The sequence below is a fragment of the Triticum urartu genome, chromosome 6, assembly GCF_003073215.2.
Source record: "Triticum urartu cultivar G1812 chromosome 6, Tu2.1, whole genome shotgun sequence".
NCBI classification, from domain to species: domain Eukaryota; kingdom Viridiplantae; phylum Streptophyta; class Magnoliopsida; order Poales; family Poaceae; genus Triticum; species Triticum urartu.
The window spans coordinates 326,785,145-326,802,011 of NC_053027.1; positions in this window are offsets into that span (position 1 = coordinate 326,785,145).

The following is a 16,867-nucleotide window of genomic DNA, read 5'->3' on the forward strand; positions in this document are numbered from 1 at the left end:
CTTTATTTTAAGTTTAGGAACCGCCTATGAGATATCTAGCATGGAAAGTGTTGGGAATTACTCGGTCATTTTTGTTGATGGGAAAAGCATGCCTCTCAAGAAAATCTCTCAATTTTTGCTCTGAGCTCTGGCTCCTTTACAAATCTCCACTTCCCTCTGCGAAGGGCTTATCTATTTACTTTATGCAATTTTTATTTTTATTTGAGTCTCCATTTTCTCGTATAAAGCACCAACTAGGAAGCAGTATGATCATACTTGAGCATTGTATGTAGCTAATATTCGAGTGTGTTTCGTGAATGGATCAATGATTGAGCATGATGGGCTAGGGATAACTTTCTTTAGTGTTGATATTTTTAAAGACATGGTTGCTTGGTGATATGCTTGAGTATTGAAATCTTCATGTCAAAACTAGACTATTGCTTTGAACCATCTAAAAGTCCAAATGTACATGCTACAAAAGAAAAAAATATGTGATGAACATGTTAGGCAGCACTCCACATCAAAAATTCTGTTTTTATCATTTACCTACTCGAGGACGGGTAGGAATTAAGCTTGAGGATGGTGATACGTCTCCAAAGTATCTATATTTTTTTATTATTCCATGTTGTTATATTATCATTCTTGGATGTTTTACAATCAATTTATAGAAACTTTATATCATTTTTTGGCACTAACCTATTGACATAGTGCCCAGTGCCAGTTGCTGTTTTTTGCTTGTTTTTTACCTCGCGGAATATCCCTATCAAACAGAGTACAAACACAGCAAAACTTTTTGGAGATTTTTTTTGGACCAGAAGACACCTTGGGGGCCAAGAAAGCACCTTGGAGGCTCGTAGGGACAACAAGACACCAGGGTGCGCCCAGGAGCCCAAGCGCGCCCTGGTGGGTTGTCGGGCCCACAGGGGTCTCTTGCACTGCCTCTTCGCCTTATAAATTACCAAATATTTCAGAAACCCTATGGGAGTAGATGAAACACAACTCTAGTCGTTTCAAGTTCCAGAACCACGAGATCTAATCTAACACCATCACGCAGGGGTTCATCATCCTCATTGGTGCCTCTCCGATGATGCGTGAGTAGTCCACCATAGAACTATGCGTCCGTAGGCAGTAGCTAGATGGCTTCTTCTCTCTTTTTGCTTCTCAATACAATTATCTCTTGGAGAACTATTTGATGTAAACCTTTTTGTGATGTGTTTGGGATCTGAAGAACTTTGATTTTATGATCAGATCTATATCCATGAATATTATTTGAGTCTTCTTTGATCTCTTATATGCATTATTATTTATAGCCTCGTATTTGTTCTTTGAATCTTTGGTTTAGTTAGGCCAACTAGATCGATTTTTCTTGCCATGGGAAGAGGTGCTTTGTGATGGGTTCGATCCTGTGGTGTCCTCTCCCAGTGATAGAAGGGGCAGTGAGGCACGCATGTATCGTTGCTATTAAGGATAACAAGATGGGGTCTAGCCCTACATGAATAGATCTTCTCTACATCATGTCATCGTTCTTATTGCATTACTCTGTTTCTCCATGAACTTAATACATTAGATGCATGTTGGGTAGCAGTCGATCTGTGGAGTAATAATAGTAGATGCAGGTAGGAGTCGGTTTACTAATCTTGGAGGTGATGCCTATATATGTGCCATGGATATCCTCATAATTATTCGATCTTCTATCAATTTCCCAACAATAATTTGTTCACCCACCGTATGCTATTTTCTCAAGAGAAGCCACTAGTGAAATCTACGGCCCCGGGGTCTATCTTTATCATATTGCTTTCAAATCTATTTTTATTCGCATTTGTTTTCAGATCTTTTATTCCAAAAACCCAAAAATACCTTCCTACACTTTTTCTTTATTTATTTTATTTTGTGTTTTATTCAGATCTATTCGCCCAAACTCATACAAATTAATCTGTCTTTTTACCGAGGAGGGATTGACAACCCCTCTTACGCGTGGGTTTACGAGGATTTGTTCTTTGTGTGCAGGTACCATTTACATAGTGTTGCTTGGTTCTCCTACTGCATTGATACCTTGGTTTCATAACCGAGGGAAATACCTACCGTAGCTGTAATGCATCATCCCTTCCTCTTTGGGGAAATACCGACGCAGTTTCAAGCCGCATTAGAGATCTATTTGATGTAATGATTTTTTGCGGTGTGTTTGTTGGGATCCGATAAATTGCGAGTTTATGATCAGATCTATCCATGTTTATTATTTGAGTTTTCTCTGAACTCTTTTATGCATGATTGTTATAGCCTCGTATTTCTTCTCCCATTTATTGGTTTGGTTTGGCCAATTAGATTGATTTATCTTGCCATGGGAACAGGTGCTTTGTAATGGGTTTGATCTTGCGGTGCTCAATTGTAACACCCACAATGCGGCTATATCTCCCACGTGTCGGGGCACGACTTAGAGGCATAGCCGCATGGTAGGCATGTCGCAAGAGGGGTAATCTTTACACATCCCATGTACTGAATAAGAAAGGGATAAAGAGTCGGCTTACAATCGCCACTTCACACAATACATAAATATATCATACATCATCCAGAATACAATCAAGGTCTGACTACGGAACCAAAATAAAAGAAGACAACCCCAAATGCAAGATCCCCAATCGTCCCAACTGGGGTCCACTACTGATCAACTGAAAACGAAACCACACAACGAACACGATCTTCATCGAGCTCCCACTTGAGCTCAGTTGCGTCATCTGCACTAGTATCATCGGCACCTGCAAGTATTTGGAAGTATCTGTGAGCCACGAGGACTCAGAAAATCTCACACCCACGAGATCAAGACTATTTAAGCTTATGGGTAGGGTAAGGTAATGAGGTGGAGCTGCAGCAAGCACTAAGCATATATGGTGGCTAACATATTCAAATAAGAGGGAGAAGAGAAGCAACGCAACAGTCGTGAAACTAGAAGTGATCAAGAAGTGATCTTGAAACTACTTACGTTCAAGCATAACACAAGACCGTGTTCACTTCCCGGACTCCGCGAAAGAGACCATCACGGCTACACACGCGGTTGATACATTTTAATTAAATTAAGTCTCAAGTTCTCTACAACCGGACATTAACAAATTCCCATCTGCCCATAACCGCGGGCACGGCTTTCGAAAGTTCAAAACCCTGCAGGGGTGTCCCAACCTTGCCCATCACAAGCTCTCACGGTCAACGAAGGATATTCCTTCTCCCAAGAAGACCCGATCAGTCTCGGAATCCTCGTTACAAGAAATTTCAACAATGGTAAACCAAGACCAGCAAAGCCGCCAGATGTGCCGACAATCCCGATAGGAGCTACACATATCTCGTTCTTAGGGCAACACCGGATGAGACATCCTATGAGTAAAACCAAACCTCAAGTTTCCCCGAGGTGGCCCCGCAGTCTACTCAGTTCGGACCAACACTTAGAGAAGCACTGGCCCGGGGGGGTTAAAATAAAGATGACCCTCGGGTTAGCCGACCCAAGGGAAGGGTAAAAAGTTGTTAGGCAAATGTAAAACCAAGGTTGGGCCTTGCAGGAGGAGTTTTATTCAAAGAGAACTGTCAATGGGTTCCCATAACACCCAACCGCGTAAGGGACGCAAAATCAAGGAACATAACACCAGTATGACGGAAACTAGGGCGGCAAGAGTGGAACAAAACACCAGGCATAAGGCCGAGCCTTCCACCCTTTACCAAGTATAGAGATGCATTAATTAAATAAGAGATATTGTGATATCCCAACGTATTCATGTTCCAACATGGAACAAACTTCATCTTCACCTGCAACTAGCAACGCTATAAGAGGGGCTGAGCAAAAGCGGTAACATAGCCAAGCAACGGTTTGCTAGGATGGTTGACAAAGGTTAGAGGCTATCATGGCAATTTGTGAGGCTTGATATAACATGTGGTAGGTAGCGCGACATAGCAATAGAACGAACACTAGCAAGCAAAGATAGAAGTGATTTTGAGGGTATGGTCATCTTGCCTGAGATCCCGCAAGGAAGAAGAACGAGTCCATGAAGCAGACAAACGGACATAGTCGAATGGATCCTCACAACTCCGAAATGAAACCGAAGCTAACGAGAGAAGCAACCCGGAAAGAAGCAAACAACATATTAAACAACCATCACATAAACATGGCATGATGCACAACCAAGTATGATGCATGTCCGGTTTAAAGAGGCATGACATGGCAATGTGCACAAACAATCCTACAAATTAAGTGGGGCTCAATATGCAACTCCGTTGCATATTGGTGAAACACCACGTCAATTATTTAGTTCGATCTCGTTTATGTACCCAACACTATTAAATGTTGATTAACATGGCAAGAGGTGAAGCATGAAGAAACTATCTATTTCGGCAAGTTTAAATGAGGCCAGAACAACAAGCAACAAGTCCAGAAAATCCCCAGATGCATATATTAGATTTGGTACGGTTATGTCCTAAAGCATATTTTAGATTTATTAAACATGCAAGGTGAGAGCACCATGTTAAACTAGGCATTTTTCTACCCCATTTTCATATAAAGTTTATTAAATTTGGAGCTACGGTTATTAAGTTATGAATTAAATCATTTTAACATGGCAATTAAGCAAATAAATGCAAACTGCAGTTTAAACATTTTAAACATGGTGGAAAGTTGGATATTATGAAACTAGACACAATTCTAAGCATTTTTCATATATAAAGTATTTTAAACTGAGGCATAGTTAAAGAGGTATTATATGCATGAAGTACAAGGGTGGTTCTGTAAATCTATAGTAAACTGGAAAAATAGGCAAATTCGTTCTATGGAAAAAACATGAAACGGGTCGGTTCTGTCTGGCCCAACAAAGCACAGTGGGGGGCTGGGCGGGTGCTCACATCGGGCCAGATCTGGCTGAAACTGGAACTGGGCCAGAGAGGAGACCACGGTTGGGCCTTAGCATCGAAGTGGCCCGGAGCATGGTTACGGTCAACGCGTGCCAGCAGATCGAGCACGGGCTGCGCTGCTCATTCCCCTCGGGTAAAACAGGGGCATGGACGAAGCAGAGGAGGTCGCAGCAGGCAACGGCGATGCAGGGAGCGACGACAGCGAATCTGACGGATGACGCGTTGAGGAGGTGGCTGGCGGAGGCGGACCGGGTGGTCCTTGGGCAGGGACACAGGGAGGTCCTCGCTCGTGGACTCGAGCACATGGATGAGGACGGCTGTGGCGCTGCTGGTGGCTTGCTCGCCGGGGATGGCGCGGGCCACGACAGAGGAACAAGGGCGCTGCGGCGGGACTTGGCACGGGCAACCGACGACTCCAGGCGACGAAGGACGAGGAAGAGGAGGGCGCGAGGCATGGGCCCTGGTTCTACTGGTGGCGGACGGTGCGAGGACACCGGCGAGCTTGTTCGGGCATCCAGGACGGGAAGCATGGCTGGGAGGCGAGGCGCTGGAAGGCACTCCGGCGAGGAGCGGGCAGACGGCGGAGCTGCGGTTCCATGGCAGCGATGTCGACCTGCAGAGGGTATTGTAGCAGGGTCAGAGAAGCTCACTGAAAGGAAAGCGAGAGGTGAGAATAGAAGAACGGGGCACCGACGGCGAGGTCCTGGTCGAGGTCCAGTGAGATCCCATCGGAGCTCTGGTTGGTGGCGAGGAACGCAAGCCGAAGGAGCGGTTCCCCGTAGCTGCTTGAGCATCGGGCGGCCATGGAGATTTTACAGAGAACACAGGAGAGGGATGAGACGAAGGGAAGGAGCTCCGGAAGGAAAATAAGATGGCACGGGGTGGATCCGGGCGGTGGATCATCGGAGGGTCGCCGGGGCTCCATTTTGCGACGAGGCGGCAACGGCGGGGTCGAGCGGAGCAGGATCGAGGGAGGCACGGGAGCACTCGCTCTCATGCGGTGGATCGATGGAGGAAGTGGGTGGTTGGATGCATTTGATCGGGGGGATTCCAAGGAGGGCGGCGGCCGTTGTTGGATTGGATCGGCCAGATCCCGATGAAGGAGGGGGGTTGGTCAGCCGGCGGCGGAGACGGGATTGATGGGACAGCTTTCCTAGATTTTAGGGTTAGGTCCGGTTTATATAACAAGTGGAATTTTTGATAGAGGCATTTGGTCCCTCCGATCTTAATCGAGCGGTACCGGATAAATAGGCTAGGGAGACCAAAAAGAAAAACGGAGATGTTTTATAGGCGTTTGGGGATGATCCGGACCCGACGGTAACGAATGGTCCGGTCCGGGTTCGGGGAAGTTTCGGACATAGGCGAGGGGGCCTGACAAAAAGGCCATGGAGGCAAGGGGGTTAGGAGGGGTTTTTGGAGCCTCCGATCGCCACCGATGGATCCGATCGACATGGGGAATAGGTAGGCCTATGTGGGCTGGTTCTGACTGTGTAGAAGGTCGAGGGTTGCGGGAGATAAGAGAGAGAGAGACCCGGCAGCAGTTTTCGGACACCAGAAATGTCCGACGATTTGACCTACTATAATGTCTCTATAGTTATCCGTTGGGGCATCAAACGATCTCCGAATGCGATGAAATTTGATAGGCGTTCTATCTACACTATAACAACACCGCATGTCAACTTTCAACCCATTCTGAGAACATTTTCTGACCACTTATAAAATAATATTTCGGACATGCCGCGGGAGCGTGCGAGTGTGTCTGGGCTCAGAACGGACAACGGAGAGAACGGGGAGAACCCGGGCGAATGCAAGTTTTAAGAAAACAATGCTGATGTAATGCGAATGATGACATGGCAAGATGCAACACGCAAGCGAAAGCCATGGCAACAACAACGAATAACTGGAAGACACCTGGCGCAACGGTCTCGGGGCGTTACATCAATCCCAGTTACAAAAAGGGACATGACACACATGTATCGTTGCTATTAAGGGTAAAAAGACGGGATTTATTTCATATGTGAGTTTATCTTGTCTACATCATGTCATCTTGCTTAAGACGTTACTCCATTCTTCTATGAACTTAATACACTAGATGCATGCTGGATAGCGATCGATGTGTGGAGTAATATTAATAGATGCAGAATCACTTCGGTCTACTTGTCTCGGACGTGATGCCTATATACATGATCATTGCATTGGATACGTCATAATTATTTGCTTTTCAATCAATTGCCCAACAGTATTTTTTTACCCACCATATGCTATTTCTATGAGAGAAGCCTCTAGTGAAAACTATGGCCACCGGGTCTATCTTTTATCATCTATTAAAACCAAAAATACTTTTCTGCAATTTTCCTTTATTATTTTATTTTTTATTTTTGTCTGATCTATCTATCAAAAACTATACAATTTAATCTTGCTCGTAACCGTCAAGGGATTGACAACCCCTTGTTCACGTTCGGTTGCAAGTATTTGTTATTTGTGTGCAGGTGTTGTTCACTAGTCGTTACTTGGTTCTCCTATTGGATTGATAACCTTGGTTTCACAACTGAGGGAAATACTTATCTCTACTATACTACATCATCTCTCATCTTCGGGGAAATCCCAACGCAGCTCACAAGTAGCAGGAAGAATTTCTGGTGCCGTTGCCAAGGAGACATCATCAATGACTATCAAGTACCTGCGCATAAACTTTCATCTCCTTGCATTTACATTATTTTCCATTTGCCTCTCGTTTTCATCTCCCCACTTCTAAAAAGTTGTTACAAAAATACCAAAAATAGCTTATGTTTGCCTTTTTGTGTGCTTTGTGTGTTTGTTTGTTTGCTTGCCCACTTTATCGTTATGGCTAGTTCTTCTCTTGCTACGTGCACTCCTAAGAATGAAGTTCTCAATTTTAAGCAAAGGGGTAGAGAATTTAAAAGATGCTTGGTGTAGGATTTGCAATGCTCATAATAGATCAACTCGTAAGCAATCTACTATCGTTCTCCATCGCAATTTTAATATGGGTATTACTACTTGGTATAGATTTGTGCTTGACACTATTGCCGGGGGGAATTTCTTGTTGTGTCCCTCTATGGATGCTTTCAATGCTATGGGAAATTTAGTGGGATCACCACCTATCACTGTTAACAAAACATTTAACTTTGGAACATGTTATGCAAAGGTTAGATGCTATTGAAAAGAACATGCCTACCATAGAACATATTAACAATTTGGATAAAAAGATTCATAACCATGTCACTCAATTTGGATCAAAGTTATGAATTACTCTAAATATGTTAAAGAGAAAGAACAAATAATCAACGAAAGGTTAGAACAAAGTCCCACTAGGATCGATAACTTGGAAGAAATTTTTCTTAATTTGGATTCCGCCTTTTCCTCCGTTAAAACTATTGAAAAAACTCCTCCTATCAGGAATTGCAAGTTTATATATGTTCCTAAATACAAGGGTACCACGACTAGCAACAATAATGAAGATCTTAAAATGATTAGTGTTCACCCCAACTTCTCTTGATTGATAAAGGAACCAATATATAAAAATAAGTCTCTTGGTTTTCTCCCTAGGAGTGTGATTATTAAAAAATATGCTAGAACTCCTAGGAAATATGGTTGTGTGATTGAGGAATTGAAAACCAAAGATGACAACTCTTGAAACTATGCATTATGCCTAGCTAGGGGCGTAAAACAATAGCGCTAGTTGGGAGGCAATCCAATAGTTATCTTTAATTTTTTTTTGTTTCCTTGTTGTATTTTAATAGATGCACAATTATGCTACTGTCATAATTGTGTTTTAGTGTTTGTGCCAAGAAAATACTTTGGGATGATTTGGGTGATAGTTGGGTCATCAAGAATATTTTTGGGTCATCAAGAATATTTTCTAACCTAGACAAGTTATCAGCTACGGGATTCTCAGCTCCCTTCCTATGAGTAATATGCAAATCAAATTCTTGTAGCAAAAGAACCCACCTAATGAGTCTAGGTTTAGCATCTTTCTTTTCCATAAGGTATTTAATAGCAACAGATCAGTGTGAACAATTACTTTATAATCAACTATGTAAGACCTGAATTTATCACAAGCAAACACAACTACTAAGAATTCTTCTTCAGTGGTAGCATAATTTCTTTGAGCATTGTCTAGATTTTTTCTAGCATATGGATAACATTTAATTTCTTATCAACTCTTTATCCTAGAACAGCACCAACAACATAATCACTAGCATCAAACATAATTTCAAAAGGTAGGTTCCAATTAGGTGGTTGAACAATAGGTGCAGAGATTAAGGCTTTCTTAAGTATTTCAAAGGCTTTCACACAATCATCATCAAAAACAAATGGAAAGTCTTTTTTCTAGAGATTAGTAAGAGGCCTAAAATTTTTAGAGAAATCTTTAATAAATCTCCTATAAAAACCGACATGACCAAGGAAACTTCTTATACCTTTGATATCTTTAGGACACGACATTTTCTCAATTGCATCAACTTTAGCTTTATCAACTTCAATACCACTTTTAGAAATTTTATGCCCCAATACAATACCTTCATTCACCATAGAGTGGCACCTCTCCCAATTCAAGACAATATTAGTTTCTTCACATCTCTGCAATACTCGATCAAGGTTGCTTAAGCAGTCATCAAAAGAAGTTCCATAAACAGAAAAATCATCCATGAAGACCTCAACAATATTTTCACAAAAGTCAGAGAATATAGCAGTCATACATCTTTGAAAGGTAGCGGGTGCATTACATAAACCGAAAGGCATACGCCTATAAGAAAAAGTACCAAAAGGGCATGTAAAAGTAGTTTTTTCTTGATCATCTTGTGACATGGGTATTTGGGAAAAACCAGAATATCCATCTAGAAAAATAGAAATGTGTATGTTTTGATAATCTTTCTAGCATTTCATCAGTAAATTGTAGAGGGTAATGATCTTTCCTAGTCGCTTTGTTTAATTTTCTAAAATCGATCACCATCCTATAACCTATTATTATTCTTTGTGGGATAAGTTCATTTTTATCATTAGGGATAACGATAATACCTCCCTTCTTAGGAACACAATGAACATGACTTACCCATCTACTATCAGCTATGGGATAGATTATACCTGCTTCCAGCAGCTTTAATATTTCATTTCTTACCACTTCCTTCATCTTAGGATTTAATCGTCGCTAGTGATCAATAGCAGGCTTAGCATCTGGCTCCATATTAAGCTTGAGCTGACATAGAGTGGGACTAATGCCCTTAAGATCATCAAGAGTATATCCAATAGTGGCACAGTGCTTCTTCAGAGTTTTCAATAATCTCTTTTCTTCATCCTCTAAAAGGTTAGCACTGATAATAACATGATATATCTTCTTTTCATCAAGGTAAGCATATTTCAATGTATCAGGCAATTGCTTAAGCTCAAACATGGGATCACTCTTGGGTGGAAGAGGATCTCCAAGACTCTCAACAGGAAAATTGTATTTCAAAATAGGCATTTGTTTAAACAATATCTCAACTATTTCATTTCTTTCATTCATATTGCTACTTCTTGAGCTTGCATTAGTTTTTCCTTGAAGAGGAAAGGGTGATGCAACACAGAAGAGATAAGTATTTCCCTCAGTTAAGAACCAAGGTATCAACCCCGTAGGAGAAGTGCGCAAGTCCCCAATATATGCACCTACACAAACAATCAAACACTTGCACCCAACGTGATAAAGGGGTTATCAATCCCTTCACGGTCACTTGCAAAGGTGAGATCTAATAGAGATAGATAAAACTAAACAAAAGATAAAATATTTTTGGTTTTTGTGGTTTATAGATCTGAAAATAAAAAATAAAAAATAGTAGACCGGAAACAAATAGGATGGAAAATAGACCCGGGGGCCATAGGTTTCACTAGAGGCTTCTCTCATGAAGGCAAATAATATGGTGGGTGAACAAATTACCGTCGAGCAATTGATAGAAAAGCGCAAAGTTATGACGATATCCAAGGCAATGATTATGAATATAGGCATCACGTCTGTGTCAAGTAGACCAACTCCTGCCTGCATCTAGTACTATTACTCCACACATCGACCGCTATCCAACATGCATCTAGAGTATTAAGTTCATAAAGAACGGAGTAACTCCTTAAGTAAGATGACATGACATAGAGGAATAAACTCAATCAATATGATGAAAACCCCATCTTTTTATCCTCGATGGCAACAATTCAATACGTGTCTCGCTACCCCTACTTTGTCACTGGGTGAAATCACGCAAGATTGAACCCAAAGCTAAGCACCTCTCCCATTGCAAGAAAAACCAATCTAGTTGGCCAAACCAAACTGATAGTTCGAAGAGAAATACAAAGATATCAAATCATGCATATAAGAATTCAGAGAAGATTCAAATAATATTCATAGATAAGCTAGTCATAAATCCACAATTCATCGGATCTCGACAAACACACCGCAAAAGAAGATTGCATCGGATAGATCTCCAAGAACATCGAGGAGAACATGGTATTGAGAATCAAAGAGAGAGAAGAAGCCATCCAGCTACTAGCTATGGACCCATAGGTCTGAGGTAAACTACTCACACTTCATCGGAAGGGCAATAGAGTTGATGTAGATGCCCTCCGTGATGGAATCCCCCTTCGGCAGGATGTCGGAAAAGGCCCCAAGATGAGATCTCACGGGAACAGAAGGTTGCGGCGAAGGAAAAGTATTTTCTAGGACTCCCCTGAGGGTTTTGGAATAAATGTGAATATATTGGATGAAGAGCTAGGTCAGGGAGTCACCGAGAGGCCCACAAGGTAGCCCCCCCTAGGGCGCGCCCTCCACCCTTTTCACTGCCTCGTGGCTCTTATGACTTGGACTCCAAGTCCCCTAGGTGTCTTCCGGTCCAAGATAAATCATCGTGAAGTTTCATTCCGTTTGGACTCCGTTTGATATTCCTTTTCTGCGAAACTCAAAAACAAGGAAAAAACAGAAACTGTCACTAGGCTCTAGATTAATAAGTTAGTCCCAAAATAATATAAAATAGCATATTAATGCATATAAAACATCCAAAACAAATAATATAATAGCATGGAACAATAAAAATTATAGATACGTTGGAGACGTATCACATATGCATATCATTTTCATGGTCTAGTAAATATTGTTCTAAGGGGTCATTAGGAGGCACATCAATGGAAGCAAGACCAATAATTTTGTATTTACTAGACAATTCTTTATCATGAGGTTGTCTACGGAATTTGGAGAAATCAAACTCATGAGACGCATCACCAAAATTAACACTAACAGTTTCGTTAGTACAATCAATCTTAGCATTAACCGTATTCAGGAAAGGTCTACCAAAAATAATGGGACAAAAATCATCTTGTGGGGAACCAAGAACTAGAAAATAAGTAGGGTATTTTATTTTCCCACACAAGACTTCAACATCTATAACAATCCCAAGTGGTGTGATAGTATCTCTATTAGCAATCTTAATAGTAACATCAATGTCTTCTATCTCAGCAGGTGCAATATCATTCATAATTTCTTGATCTAAGGTAAACAGGATAGCACTCACACTAGAACCGAAATCACATAAGCCATGATAACAATGATCTCCAATTTTAACAGAGACAACAGGCATGCCAACAACAGGTCTATTCTTATCTTTATCATCATGTTTAGCAATTCTAGCAGCTTCACCACAGAAATAAATAACATCAATATTATCAACCAAGAGATCTTTAACCATAGCAACATTAGCTTCAACTTTAATTTATTCAGAGGTTGTAGGTGTTCTTATGTAACTCTTGTGGACCACAGTTGATACCTTAGCATGTTCTTTTATCCTTACGGGAAAAGGGGGTTTCTCAATATAAGCAATAGGAATTACTGGGTTAACACCATAAGTAACAATGTCCTCTTCAGCTTTAGTAGGTTCTTCTACTTCTACTTCAATAGGTGGATGATATTTAAACCACTTTGCCTTGGGGAGATCAACATGAGTAGCAAATGATTCACAGAAAAAAACTACTATCTCAAAGTCAAGTCCATATTTAGTGCTAAAATTATGAAAAGCATCGGTATCCATAAAAGTTTTAACACAATCAAACTCAAGCTTTATACCTGACTCTTTACCTTCATCGAGTTCCTAACCTTCAGAGTTGCATTTAATTCTTTCCAAAACACCCTAGTTGAATCCAATAGTCTTCTTCATAAAAGAACTAGTGCAAGAAGTATCAAGCATTGATTGATCATCATGAGAAAGCCGAGCATAAAAATTATGTATAATAATTTCTCTTGAGAGCTCATGATTGGGGCATGAATACAACACTGACTTAATCCTCCCCCAAGCTTGAGCGATACTTTCTCCTTCACGAGGCCAAAATTTATATATATAATTCTGATCATGATGAACCAGATGCATAGGATAAACTTCTGATGAAATTCCAATTTCAGTCGGTTCTAGTCCCATGTTCCGATATCATCACACAACATATACCATGTCAATGCCTTTCCCCCCAAAGATAAAGGGAAAACCTTCTAGTTAACTTCATCTCCGGGTAAACCTGCAAGCTTAAACAATCCACAAATTTTATCCACATATATCAGGTGCATATCAGGATGCAAGGTTCCATCTCCAACATAAAGATTAGCTAGCAGTTTCTCTATCATACCCGAAGGAATTTCATACTAAATATTTTTAGTAGGTGCGGTAGGTTGAGGAGCAACTCTTTGTTCTTCCAGTCGAGGTGAAGATACCCCAAACAAACCCCTCAAAGGATTATTTTCCATCGTGACAAGTGATAGTAAATTTTAGCACATAATATAAATGTTTCCTTACCAAATTCCATTCACCAAAGGCGCTTCACTCCTCGGCAACGGCGCCACAAAAGAGTCTTGATGACCCACAAGTATAGGGGATCAATCGTACTCCTTTCGATAAGTAAGAGTGTCGAACCCAACAAGGTGCAGAAGGAAATGACAAGCGGTTTTCAGCAAGGTATTTTCTACAAGCACTAAAATTATCGGTTACAGATAGTTTGGTAGCAAGGTAATTCATAACGGGTAACAAGTGAAAAGTGTAACAAAAGTGCAACAAGGTGGCTCAATCCCTTTTATAGCGAAGGGCAAGCAAGGACAAACTCTTATATAAAGCAAAGCGCTCCCGAGGACACATGGGAATTATCATCAAGTTAGTTTTCATCATGCTCATATGATTTGCGTTCGTTACTTTGATAATTTGATATGTGGGTGGACCGACGCTTGGCTGTTGTCCTTACTTGGACAAGCCTCCCGCTTATGATTAACCCCTCTCGCAAGCATCTGCAATTATGAAAGAAGAATTAAGATAAATCTAACCCTCGCAAGCATCTGTAATTATGAAAGAAGAATTAAGATAAATCTAACCATAGCCTTAAACATATGGATCCAAATCAACCCCTTAAGAAGCAACGCATAAACTAGGGTTTAAGCTTCTGTCACTCTAGCAACCCATCATCTATTTGCTACTTCCCAATGCCTTCCCCTAGGCCCAAATCATGGTGAAGTGTCATCCAGTCAACGTTCACATAACACCACTAGAGGAAAGACAACATACATCTCATCAAAATATCGAATGAATACTAAATTCACATGATTACTTATAACAAGAATTCTCCCATGTCCTTGGGAACAAAAGTAACTACTCACAAAGCATGTTCATGTTCATGATAAAAGGGGTATTGAATATCATTAAGGATCTGAACGTATGATCTTCCACCAAATAAACCAACTAGCATCAACTACAAGGAGTAATCAACACTACTAGCAACTGATACGTCTCCATCGTATCTACTTTTCCAAACACTTTTGCCCTTGTTTTGGACTCTAACTTGCATGATTTGAATGGAACTAACCAGGATTGATGCTGTTTTCAGCAGAATTGCCATGGTGCTATTTATGTGCAGAAACAAAAGTTCTCAGAATGACCTGAAACTTCACGGAGATTATTTTTGGAAATAATAAAAAATACTGGCAAAAGATCAAGACCAGGGGGCCCACACCCTAGCCACGAGGGTGGCGCGCCCCCTACCTCGTGGGCCCCCTGGAGCTCCTCCAATCTCAACTCCAACTCTATATATCGTTTTCGGAGAGAAAAAAATCAGAGAGAAAGATTCATCCCATTTTACAATACGGAGCCGCCGCCAAGCCCTAAACTCTCTCGGGAGGGCTGATCTGGAGTCCATTCGGGACTCCGGAGAGGGGAATCCGTCACCATCGTCATCATCAACCATCCCCCATCACCAATTTCATGATGTTCACCGCCGTGCGTGAGTAATTCCATCGTAGCCTTGCTCGACGGTGATGGGTTGGATGAGATTTATCATGTAATCGAGTTAGTTTTGTTAGGGTTATATCCCTAGTATCCACTATGTTCTGAGATTGATGTTGCTATGACTTTGCTATGCTTAATGCTTGTCACTAGGGCCCGAGTGCCATGATTTCATATCTGAACCTATTATGTTTTCATGAATATATGTGAGTTCTTGATCCTATCTTGCAAGTCTATAGTCACCTACTATGTGTTATGATTCGACAACCCCGAAGTGACAATAATCAGGACCACTTCCAGTGATGACCGTAGTTTGAGGAGTTCATGTATTCACTATGTGTTAATGCTTTGGTCCGGTACTCTATTAAAAGGAGGCCTTAATATCCCTTAGTTTCCGCTAGGACCCCGCTGCCACGGGAGGGTAGGACAAAAGATGTTATGCAAGTTCTTTTCCATAAGCACGTATGACTATATTCAGAATACATGCCTACATTACATTGATGAATTGGAGCTAGTTCCATGTTACCCTAGGTTATGAATGTTACATGATGAACCACATCCGGCATAATTCTCTATCACCGATCCATTGCCTATGAGCTTTTCATATATTGTTCTTCGCTTATTTACTTTTCCGTTGCTATTGTTACAATCACTACAAAATACCAAAAACATTACTTTTGCTATCGTTACCTTTTGCTACCATCACCACTACTATCATATTACTTTGCTACTAAATACCTTGCTGCAGATATTAAGTTTCTAGGTGTGGCTGAATTGACAACTCAGCTGCTAACACTTGAGAATATTCTTTGGCTCCCCTTGTGTCGAATCAATAAATTTGGGTTGAATACTCTACCCTCAAAAACTGTTGCGATCCCCTATACTTGTGGGTTATCAAGACTATTTTCTGGTGCCGTTGCCAGGGAGCATAGATCTATTCTTTGAGTCACTTGGGATTTATATCTGCTTATCATTATGAAGAACTTGATAGATCCAAAAACCAAGATTTATCCCTCAACTACGAGGGGAGGTAAGGAACTGCCATCTAGCTCTGCACTTGATTCACCTTCTGTTTTGAGTAAGCTTGCAACACCTAAACCTGCTTCTGCTATTAATTCTGATATGTCGCATATTATTGATGATGCCACTTCTGCTATGCATGATACTTATGATGAAACTCCTTCTATGCTTGATACAACTGTGCCACTTGGTGAATTTCGTGATGAACAACTCGTTAGGGATAGAGAGAATGAAATTATTGAAACTGATAATACTGATGAAAGTGATTATGAAGGCTCTCCTAATAAATATGAATTACATGTTGTGCCTGAGGTCTATGTTATGGATGAAGAAATTAAACGAGACTTTCTTGCTTGCAATGATAGAAGTGATATTAAGAAATTATTAGCTAAGCTTAAACAAAAAACTCTGAATGCTAGAATGAAATATGATCCTGCTTATGCTACTTCACCTATCTTTGTTACTGATAAAGATTATGAATTCTCTATTGATCCTGATATAATTACTTCGGTTGAATCGGATCCTTTTTATGGCTATGAATCTGAAACTGTTGTGGCACATCTTACTAAATTAAATGATATAGCTATCCTGTTCACTATGATGAGAGAACTCGCTACTTTTATATCCTTAAAATATTTCCGTTTTCATTAAAGGGTGATGCTAAGATATGGTTTTATTCTCTTGATCCTAGTTGTGTGCGTAGT